An 11,096-nucleotide genomic window follows, 5' to 3' on the forward strand; every position below is an offset into this window, starting at 1 on the left:
TCCTTTTGATGTTGAGAAAAAGGATCAAGAGAAATACAACTTTGCACTGCGATCTTAACAACTTCCCCACCCCAACCTCCAGTGAAAGCAGAAGTGGTAACTGCTCAAATCAGACACTGACCACAGGCAATCACCTACACATGTTGCTGTAGGAATAGAGAAGGGTAGGTAGTATCAGTTTCCAAGCCTTTCCTTTTACAGAATTATGTTGTATAGCAAGTAGAATTTATTATAGTATTACGATTCACTACTTTCCAGTGTCACATACACCTGCTATCTTTCTATGTATGTGTTTTGAAATACATGTTTATACCTAATGAAATCATTTCTACACTAATTCCACAAAATGTTTGAAAAATAGCTCTTCAAATATATTTATACAAAATTCACTTAACCATGCTGCCTTAAAGATAAATAATGAATTTAACTGCAGAACCACTTATAATGCTGTCTTTTAGAATGAGGCCAATAGCAGTCATTACTTGTTAAACACAAATTCAAAAACTAAAAAAAAGAAACTGAAGGGGGAAGGAGAGAAAGAAATGTATAACAGACATACTTTAAATAATGTCTTAAAATACAAGGCTGAGGGCTGGGGCTGCAGCTCAGTGGTAGAGCGTCTGCCTCACACATGTGAGGCACTAGGTTCGATTCTCAGCACCACATTACTGAGGGAGGGAGGGAGGGAGGGAGGAAATACAAGGCTGGAAAAAAGGTATATGTGATAGACTAACTTAACCCAATAAAATATTCATATGAATTATATAAGCATTAAAATATTGAATCAGTTTGGGTTCCTGTACCGTTTGTTAACAAACATCTTAATTGAGTTTGAAATATAATTTATACCAACTAAGAAATTAGCTCTTATATTGCAAACACTTCTGCTACTTCCTAATATTGAAATTTAATCAGAAGACAAGCTAATTACTAGGTATTATTTGTAACAGCAGGTTCATGACTGTTCTCTTAAATTTTAAAATATTTTTATCCAGTTTAAATTACTTACTCACATTTAGTATAACTCTAAAATACTAGAGATGTAATTTAAAAAACTATGTTTAGGTGAATTTTTTAAAAAGGTATTTCATTTCTTAGTGAATATTTGGGATTCCTCAAGATTATTTTCTAGTACTATTTATACACAAAATCCCAACTCTATATATAGTCAAGATATTCTAATCATATCATCATTAAACCCTGTTTTTCAGAACTCGATGTTTGAGGGGAAGAAAATCATACACTGACCATATCATAAATTACTACTTTCATTCTTCTCTTTAGAAATCTTTATATGTGGTTTGGGGTGTAACTCAGTTGTAGAGTGCTTACCTAGCATCAGCGAGGCACTGTATTTGATCCCCTGTACCAGAAGGGGGGCGGGCATAAACTTTCAAGAGACTATAGGTACATACCTTCTTGCCTGGTTCTACATTTTGGTTTTTTTCTTTAATCAAGTTTTTCTCTCCTATGTAGTCATGACCATATTTCCATAATATATACTATTTTTATTTTTTCTTTAAAGCATCACTACCAACTTTACAGCCTTTGTTGCACAGTTTATAAACTATGCTATAGTTACAGAAAGTTGCTTAGTGACTATCCTAATCTGATAGCAATCACTCATTCCAATCATTGAGGAAACCCTCACTATGTTTATCTGCACAAAGATCTAACTGCATCTATTTCTGCATGATTATAATATCTTCCCTCCACTAGACTACAAAATCTTATAACAGAAATCAAGCCTGGCACCTCCTTGTAATTTTACATTTGTTCACAGAAAAATGTAGTAAGTAAATGTAAAGAACCTCTTTAATTTAAAAAAAAAAAAAATCACCCACAATTTTAACAATTTGAACTGTACATATTTATTTAGCTGGTCTTGAACTGTGCTTATTTATTTATTTATTTGCTTGAACTTTTGATCCTCCTGCCTCAACCTCCTAAGCAGGTAGGACTGAAGATGTGCACCACTGCAACCAGCCTTTCAAGGTCTCCTACAATGCAGAGGTTGATGGGAAGCCTTTAAGATTTAACCAGAATAGTGACACATAGACACACACTAAATATGTTTAATTCAGACTGGGTGAGCTATCTCACACCTATGATCCCAGCAACCCAGGAAGCTGAGGAAAGAGGATCACAAGTTTGAGGCCATCCTGGGCAACTTAGTAAGACTTCTGTCTCAAAATTGAAAAAGGGCTGGGGATATAGCTCAGTGTTTGAGCACTTGCCTACCTTGCACAAGGTCCTAGGCTGGATCCCCAGTACTTTATATAATAGAAGAAAAAGAGGTAGGGTAGGAGGTGGTTCAGTGGTATAGCTCCTAAGAGCTTAGCATTCACAAGGCCCTTGGAACAATTCCCATTTTGGAATGCAGGGGTGGAAGGTAGAGTAGCAAAACCCAAAAATCTAAAGGCTTCCCATCTCACTCAAACTACTACATATCCAGTTTTTGGTATCCCCCTTCTATTAACCTTCATTTTTCTTCATAATTTTTATTGCAACCTGACATTTTTTATGCTTACCTCCTATTTCCTGAAATTATAATATGCTCTATAATGGCAGAATTGTTTCATTCACTCATGTCCTATTGCCTACCAGGCACTAAAGCATGTTACTTGAAAGTATAAACAAATGAATATGCTTCTGTTAGTAGTAAAATCATAAAAGTGAACTTATTTAAATAAGCCAAACTAATTATCTTCCAGAATTAACCAAGATGACCCGACCATTACACATTTTTTTTTAAGTGGTGCTGGTGATCATTACATAAAATTTTGCAACTGATAAAACAGACCTTAATATAATAAGTACTGTGGCAGAATTATATGAGTCACAGTTTAAAAACAGCTAAATTTATTACTAAGACTAGGTAACCTACCTGTTATCTAGTTACCAGGCACCTTACCAACTTGGTATGTAGGATTTTGGTTATAAAACTTAAGTATCAGTAGGTATAGTGGCGCACACCTGTAATCCCAGCAGTTGGAAAGGCTGAGGCAAGAGGATAAAAAGTTCAAAGCCACCCCCAGAAACTTAGCAAAACCCTAAGCAATTCTGCGAAACCCTCTCTCTAAATAAAATATAAAAAGATGGCTAGGAATGCGGCTCAGTGGTTAAGTGTCCCTGGGTTCAATCCCTGATACCAAAAAATAAAAACAAAAAATCCTTAAGTATCATGAATGTTATTCCATATAAATTCTAGTTTAAACTTTATTATATACCCCTACAACCCAACACTTTCCCTAGGAAGTGTTAATTAGGTATGTCAGCAGTAAACTGCCCTGGGTTCAATACCTGGTACTACAATATATAAATAAATGACTAGAAAACATATGAAGGAAATTTGGATAACCTTGGTTTTCTAGGAAAGGACATTAAACTTGGAAAACAAACAAAAAAGGAATAGAACCTCTAAGCCTTAGCTCCTTATCTCAAAAAAGATTACCAGCATGGCCCCCCACAAAAAACCACAAGACTCTCATTCACTGTTTGTTGAAAAACCTGAAGAGATCATTCACAAATGGACAAGAACAATCAAAAAGTCTTCCTGGGCTGGCTGTGGTGGTACATACCTGAAATCCCAGCAACTCTGGAGGCCGATAAAGGAGGACTGCAAATTCAAGGCCAGCCTCAGCTACCTAGCAAGACCCTAAGCAACTTAGTGAGACCCTGTCTCAAAATAAAAAATAAAAAGGGCTGGAGAATGTAGCTGAATAGTAAAGTACTCCTGGGTTAAATCTTTAGTAACCTTCCTCCCCCCAAAAATGGCCTTCCTGTTTCTTTCACAGAATTATTCTTGATGATTTCTAATTTTCAGAATTCTTAAAAAGCCAATTATTTAAATATCTAATATTGGTTTATGTTCATTTCTCTTAAAAAAAAAAAAATCTGATGTTAGGCTGGATACAGAAGCACCAGCCTATAATGCCAGCAATTCAGGAGGCTGAAGCAGGAGAATCTCAAATTCAAGGTCAGCCTGGACAACTTGGTAAAATCCTATCTCAAAATAAAAAATAGGGGGCTGGGATTGTGGCTCAGTGGTAGAGCACTTGCCAAGTATGTGTGAGGCACTGGGTTAGAACCTCAGCACCACATGAAAATAAAGATATTGTATCCATCTACAACTAAAAAAAATATATCTATAAATATAAAAATACAATTGGCTGAGGATATAGCTCAGTGGTAAAAAGTGCCCCTGGGTTCAACTCCAGTACAAACAAAAAAACACCATAAAAAGTTTATGTTGGGCAGATTTTAGAATTGAATGCTATCCAAATTTTTCTTTATAAAAATATCTTAGGGCTGGGGATATAGCTCAGTTGGTAGAGTGCTTGCCTTGCATGCACAAGGCTCTGGGTTCAATCCCCAGAACCAAAAAAAAAAAAAAAAAAAAATCTTAAATTTGCAATATAAGTCAGGGATAATTATCTGTTTCATATAAACATTCTTCATAAATCAACTCTTAGAATCACAGGTTATTCCTTGTATATAAGGTAATCTGATTTGGGAAATTTAGAGCCTCAGCATTTGCAAGAAAATATTTCCTTAACTCTAGTTGATGGTAAGTCAATCTTTCCTCAAGAGTTCACGATATACCACATAGATGGATTTAAATGCACACTCTAACAAAAGGTGAATTACAAAAAATTTAAAATTTTTAAACATCTACAATGTTCAACTATTCAGTCAAAACAGAAAATGATCCTTAAATGTTAACATTCACAATGTATGAGTATGCTAACAAATTTATTATTCCTCAAGTTTTTTAGACTAACAAGCACAATAACCATCTAAAGTCAATTCTAGATACATAAAGACAAAAGATTATACAAAGTTCTAAGAACAAACTATTCTCCCGTCAGAAAAACAGAATGACTGAAACACCATTTGGAGTCAAAGTTGAATCCTGAATCTTGAAGAATATACACTCAGTACTTATGAGTCAGACTTATTTAATAATCACAACTCTTCAAACTCAAAAGTTAGTCCCCATTTTCCAGGATGGAAATGACTGAGTCATTAGGTGATTTGCTCAGATTAAATCAGCTATTAAATTGGGGGCGTGGGCCCTAAATTCAGTGCCTCTCAAAAGTTGGTAACTAATGAAGATGGATACACGGCCCACTCCCCCATCCTCAATAACCATTAAGCTTAGCTGGGGTAGAGAATGAAAAGCAAAATAGCCAATCTGGCTACCTTTTAAAAGTCTAAGATGATTGATTTTAAAACTATCTATAAAGGTTATTTATGTAGATACTTTGGAGGTAATATCGCAAATTTATAATGTCATAACCAACTTTTATTCTTGAAACCTTCACACAGAGAAACAGCATAGGATGGGGAGCTCAGTTTTGGTTAGTCGAGTGCCTACTATGCCAAATCCAACGGTTTCCTGGCTCTTAGCATTAGATCCTAAGGCAGGAAAATCAGTTCTCTCTGTATAGCAGCAAACACCAATCTATGTACCTTTAGTTAGAAAAAGCATGTAAATCACTGAAACAAACCATAATTGGTTGCAAGCAATCAACCATCTGATATAGTAGTAGCTTTAGCAATGTAGCATAAAGTCAGGAATTCTTAACTTCCTTATTCTATCAGTCAGTCATGTGTGTGATCTTGAGCAAATCACTTAGCTCTATGGGGTATAGTTTCCAAAACAGCATAAAAGAAGATACCAACTTCTTCTGTCTCACAAATGCTACAAATCTAAATGCTTTCAGTACCATAAAAATGCTATACGTACAAGGATTTATAAATAAAACATGAACATAACATGAACATAAAAGAAAACTTCAACAAGCATTCAGTAAATGAAAGTAAACCCCATAAAATATATCCCCAAAATCAAAGAACAAGGCTGTTCTTCTGTAGCTCAATGTTAGAGTGCTTGCCTAAGTATGAGACACTGGGTTCAATCTTTAGCACCACATAAAAATAAATAAAATGAAGGTATTGTGTCCATCTACCAAAAAAAAAAAAAAGGCAAAAAACATTTATAATACTGAATTCTAGTCTGATGGAACACTCTAATATAACCAATGGATTATACTAGCATAGAAATATTTTTAAAAGTTTTCTCCATGCTTAGCAATTGCAAGAAATAAAAATTATTTACAGGCAGGAAAGTGGGAGATAATTTTTAAAAATGAGAAGAATAAAATCAAAATGCTATCTAAGTCTTGTTTTGATAAAGGACTCACCTACATAAACTTCCAAAGAGCAAGATTCAAATACAACTGCATTATACAGTAATTATCAAGATTGCAACTTAAACAATATTTTCAAGGGGATTCTATACTATATACATTCAAGACACAAGAGACCTTCAAAGTTGTAATGTACTGTACAAACATAATTGTTACAACTTTTATTTCCATATCTACTATAGTTCATGCTTTAGGATGCAGAAAATCTGGTAGTTTCCTTTGGCACTGAAAGGTGTGTGCAAGTACTGATCCGCTTAGCCATCCGCTTAAGATTGGGAAGATCTAAAAGCATTCTTAAAACACACCTATCTTAATTAACCCTTCAGGAAGTTAACCTCAACCACATTGCAACGTTAACTGATGAACTGCAATCTTTCCCCCAATTTGCCTAATCATATACTACTGAATGAATTAAAATATAAGTAAAATTTAGCAATCTTAAAAATATTTCCCCACAATTTTTTAAATGGGATTTTAAATGTCTACATGTTTACCTATCGTGGAGAACTTAAGGGTCAAATTTTTTAAATTAAAAAAAAAAAAAAAAAAAAACGGGTAAAATCGTGATGACAGATCTGTGACTTGCACTGCTCTTCCAAGGCAACGGAAATCGCTAATGAAAAGCTAGGCGAAGCGCAGACAACTCACGCCTCCGGGGTGCTCGACCAAGTACTTTCCTACCGGGCGAAAGAACCCTTTTATATTTGACAACCAGTGAAGACTTTAATGATCCTCCGAGATCCAGCAAATGAACTGACTTTCTTCTTCAACAGACCGGAGCTGGGGCTTTTCCGCCGAGGGCGCTGACTTACTGGGGGCGGCCTGAACACCGCCCAACAGCAGCCCCGCAGGGACCGGGACGCGAGCGAGATGCACGACCACCTCCCGCGCTGTCAGGCCGCCGGCCCCTCACGGACGCGCCCTCGCTCAGGGAAGGAGTCCGCGGGGCAGGCGGCCGCAGTGACAAGCCGGCGCGCGGCGCAGAACCCGGCAGCCCCGCCAGTGCGGTGCAACCCTCGCAAGTCCCGCCGAGCGAGCGGAGGGGGCGACGGGGACGGGGAGGGCACGGCGCGGCCCGCGATCTCCCGGCGGCCGGTACCGCGCACCGCGGCCTCCGCAACCCGAGGCCGGTGCGGCGGGCCCGAGGCGCCCCGCGGGCCCTGCGCCCCGCTTCCCGGCTGGGGGCGGCCGCGCAGCCGTCCCGGGGCCCCGCGGCCGCTTCGCCGCCCGCCCGCACCTACCTCTCCAGTCCGCGGCCGCGCGGGCGCCGCCAGTCACAAGGGCCGAGGCCGCGCCGCCGCAGCCCCGGCGCTCCCCTTTATTTGCGGGTCTCGCTGCCACAAAATGGCGCTGAAGGAGGAAACCCGGCCCCGCCGCCGGCCCCGCCCCGCCGCCGGCCCCGCTCCGCCCCGCCCCGCCCCGCCGCCGGCCCGAACGCGCCGCCGCCGCAGCCTCCCGCCAGCATCGCCCGGGCCGCTCACCGAGGAGTCGCCTCTGGGCCGCGGCCGGCCCCGCCGGGACGGAAAAGACGAGAGAGGCCGGCCGTCCGCCTGGCCGGAGCGGGGCCTCGAGCCGTAATGGAGCAGCTGCACCCCCGCGCCACGCCCCGGCCCTTCCCGGAGTGCGGCGCGCGCCCCGCGGCCGCCGGGGCTCAGCTAGCTCCGTGGGGGCGGGGAGAGAAGCGGCCGGAGCGCGGGGCGGGCCGCCGAGGTCGGAGGTCAGCCGCGAGGCATCACGGGACGGCGGCCGCCGCTGGACGCGCTCGCCGGGGCCACCTGCGACTGCGGCGCGGCCTCGAGCGGAGGGATCTGGCGAAGGCGGCGCGTGATTGGCCGCTCTTTGCGCGCGTTATGAAAGGCGATGCTTCCGCGCGGAGGACCAGGTGCAGCCGCGGGAACCCGGCGTGGGCGGGCACACTCCGAGGCACCCGGGGACTGCGCCCTCTCCTCGCCGCCGCAGCAGCCTCCTGGCCTTTGGTCCGTCTCGCCTGGATATCTCTGGAGGCGAAAGCCAGGCGCTATTGTTTGCTCCCTAGTGGAGGCAGGACGTGACGGTCCCTCCGGGGACACCCTGTAAACTCGGAAAGGAGACGGCGAATCCTGGGAGGCTTTAAAGGACCTGATAAAACGAGCCCTTACCTCCATGCGCTCCCTTGCGCCAGACCGTGAGCGCCCCCTGGGCGGCTGAGCAGGAACCACGGTGTTACCTGTAAAGCGAAGCCCTACCGCTTTCTAGAGGGGCCAGGGAATCCTCAGCATTGGTCTGCTTAACCGACTGTACCTGAAGTATTCATCCCCAAGGAAGGTGCCCCGGAGTGATTTTTTTAATAAGGATAAGACTAAGCATCCTCCAGATGGTCAAAGGATATAATCTGCCAGTATGGAGAAAATATTTGCAATTTACATCACAGAAACTCGTTGAAAGCCGAAAAGAGTTCAAAAACCAAAGGAAGAAGAAAGTGGGGAAGAACGCAAAACAGATGACTATCAGAAGAAGGAGGGGGGGGGCGGTGTCCTTAAACATAAAAGGATATAATGGAAATACACGTTAAAATCGTTTCATGGTGAAATGGAAAAATTATGAAAGCCTTGTGGAGTACCAAAATTACATGTGCATTTACCCCATACCTTCTAATTCTTATTCAAATCCTTTGTTTTGAAGATACACTTCCACAAATGGCAACATGGACACAAGGTTAATTTGCAGTGACAGAGAAAGCAAAAGTTTGGAAATAATTTTGATGTCCAGTAAGAGGGAACTGTTTAGCTATGGTATCTCCATGCAATGAAATACAGTGCAGCCATAAAATAGGAAACAGTTACATGTTGATTTGGAATGAGTCCCAGGTTACATTAAGTGAATGAAGCAAGGTGCAGAAATAGGTGTAGAAGGGATTGGAAAGATACCCTAGAAACAATAAAAACCATTACCTAAAGTAGGTGGTGGGGAAAAGCAGGGGATAGAACTAGAAGCAAGGCTTACTTGAGTTCTTGAATTTTGTTTTACATCTCGAAAAGGTAAATAAAAAAGGAAACAACGTAAACCTCAAAGTTGAAAGCCAACTGAAACAAATGAACTTAACACTAAGACAAATCAGTAACTTACCTGAGATACATAGAGGAAAGACTTATTCCCTGGAACGTTTAAATTGGCACAATGGTAGTATGGAAGGACATATCCTAATGGTGAAAAAGAAGCACAAAGTAATCTTTTTGTTTCACTCAAATGATTTGTAGTTAACAGTAATATTGTTGCTGTGGTTTTGCAATCATGTCTATCGTAGGACATCACAAGTATTTTAATGTCACTATGTACAAAAGACTTTGAGGGTAAGAGAGATGCAATATAAAGAGAGGACCAAAGACATTCAGGGGAAAAAAATCTCTAATATTAAAATTAAATTTGAAATACTAACTTGAACTCATAAATTTCCTAGTTCTATGCACTTCAATGGCTTGGAAGCAAGGGTGACCATTTGTCCTGTTTGCCAGGATTTCCTGGGAAACTGAACTTTCAGGTTAAAACTGCCCCAGGCAAACCAAGATGGTTTTCACCCTAAGATAACAAGTGCACACCCTAGCACCCAGATGTTGGTTGCTACATTCCTTTCCCTCTAAAAGGATCCAGAGCTCCTCGGATTCCACTTCTGGGGGAGATGAGTCATTTTATTGCCTGAATTCAAGAAGTGCTTAGGCAATCAAGGCCATGTCAACAGGATTTAGGAGAAAAGACAAAACTAATCCATAGTAATAGACTTCAGATCAGTAGTTGGTTAAGAGGAAAAGAGAGGAGGAATCAATTGGAAAGGAACATAAGGGAACTGGGGGGAGGGGGGAGCTAATGGAATGCTCTGTATTATGGTTACCCAGGTATATGTTGTGTATTCTATATCATTACCTCCAATATAGGCATTTGTCAAACTTCATCACACTATCATTAAAATGGGTGCATTGTGTTGCACATAAATTTTATTTCAGTGAAGTGTGGAAAATACACAAACCAAATGAAAAACAAAGGCCATTTATTGAGAGCTTGCTGTGCAGTAAGGGAATGGACCATGTTGGTTCTGGCAGAGGCTCCAGACAGGCAGAGAAGGGGAAAGCATTTACAGTGGGAAAGGGCAGCTCCCTGATTGGAAGCCTGGGCACAAATTAAAATTGCAAGTGGGAACAAAATTAGAGAATTTGACAGTTTTTAATCAAATCCTGGCCATTTTGAGCTGATTCTTATACACATTATTGCTTGGCTTCCTGGATTATTATGATAGCAGTCTGACTTCCTAGAAGTCTGACTTTATTGATGCAGGTTGGCTTTAGGATGGGTTATTGTTAATAAGGGGTTGATTTCTTGGGCCATTTGTTACAGGTTATGGGTTAGAATTATTAGTGTACAACATGTAGTGGCCATTGTAAATTTATGTATGTATGTATGTATTGGGTACTGGAGATTGAACTCAGGGGCACTGCACCACTGAGCCACATCCCCAATGGCCATTGTAAATTTTAAAGTCATGGGAGCCAGCTCAAAGGATTTCCCACAGGTTGAATTTGGGGCAATTTTAGCATCATAAGGAAAATAACAGGCTGATGTTGTGGCTCAGTGATAGAGCACTTGATGCATTGAGTTTGATCTCAGCACCACATTAAAAAAAGGGGGGGGGTGACTACAATTGGTTATAAATACAGAATAAATAGGGCTAGGGATATAGCTCAGTTGGTAGAGTGTTGCCTTGCATGCACAAGGCTGTGGATTCAATCCCCAACACCACAAAAATAAATAAATAAATAAATAAAAAACAAACAGAATAAATAAAAATCTATTACTCTAACCCGGTGTGGTGATACATGCCTGTAATCCCAGCTTTTTGTGAAGCTGAGGCAA

General features: G+C 41.2%; 1 protein-coding gene across 2 annotated transcripts in view; it reads right to left on the reverse strand.

Moving 5' to 3' along the window:
• Wtap (WT1 associated protein) overlaps nt 1–7,828 on the reverse strand; it is a 30,060-nt gene extending 22,232 nt beyond the window's left edge. Inside the window, exon 1 of one of the 2 annotated variants that reach the window (XM_046449318.2) lies at nt 7,697–7,828. The gene's annotated coding sequence lies outside the window, so the exon portion shown is untranslated. Of the gene's footprint in view, nt 1–7,456; nt 7,579–7,696 lie in introns of those variants that run through there. The other variant, XM_046449317.1, reaches the window with a different exon arrangement.
• Nucleotides 7,829–11,096: the final 3,268 nt, after the last annotated feature.

The sequence above is a fragment of the Marmota monax genome, unplaced genomic scaffold, assembly GCF_021218885.2.
Source record: "Marmota monax isolate L192 unplaced genomic scaffold, Marmota_monax_Labrador192_F-V1.1 WCK01_AAM20220418_F8-fsc00083, whole genome shotgun sequence".
In the NCBI taxonomy this organism is placed as follows: domain Eukaryota; kingdom Metazoa; phylum Chordata; class Mammalia; order Rodentia; family Sciuridae; genus Marmota; species Marmota monax.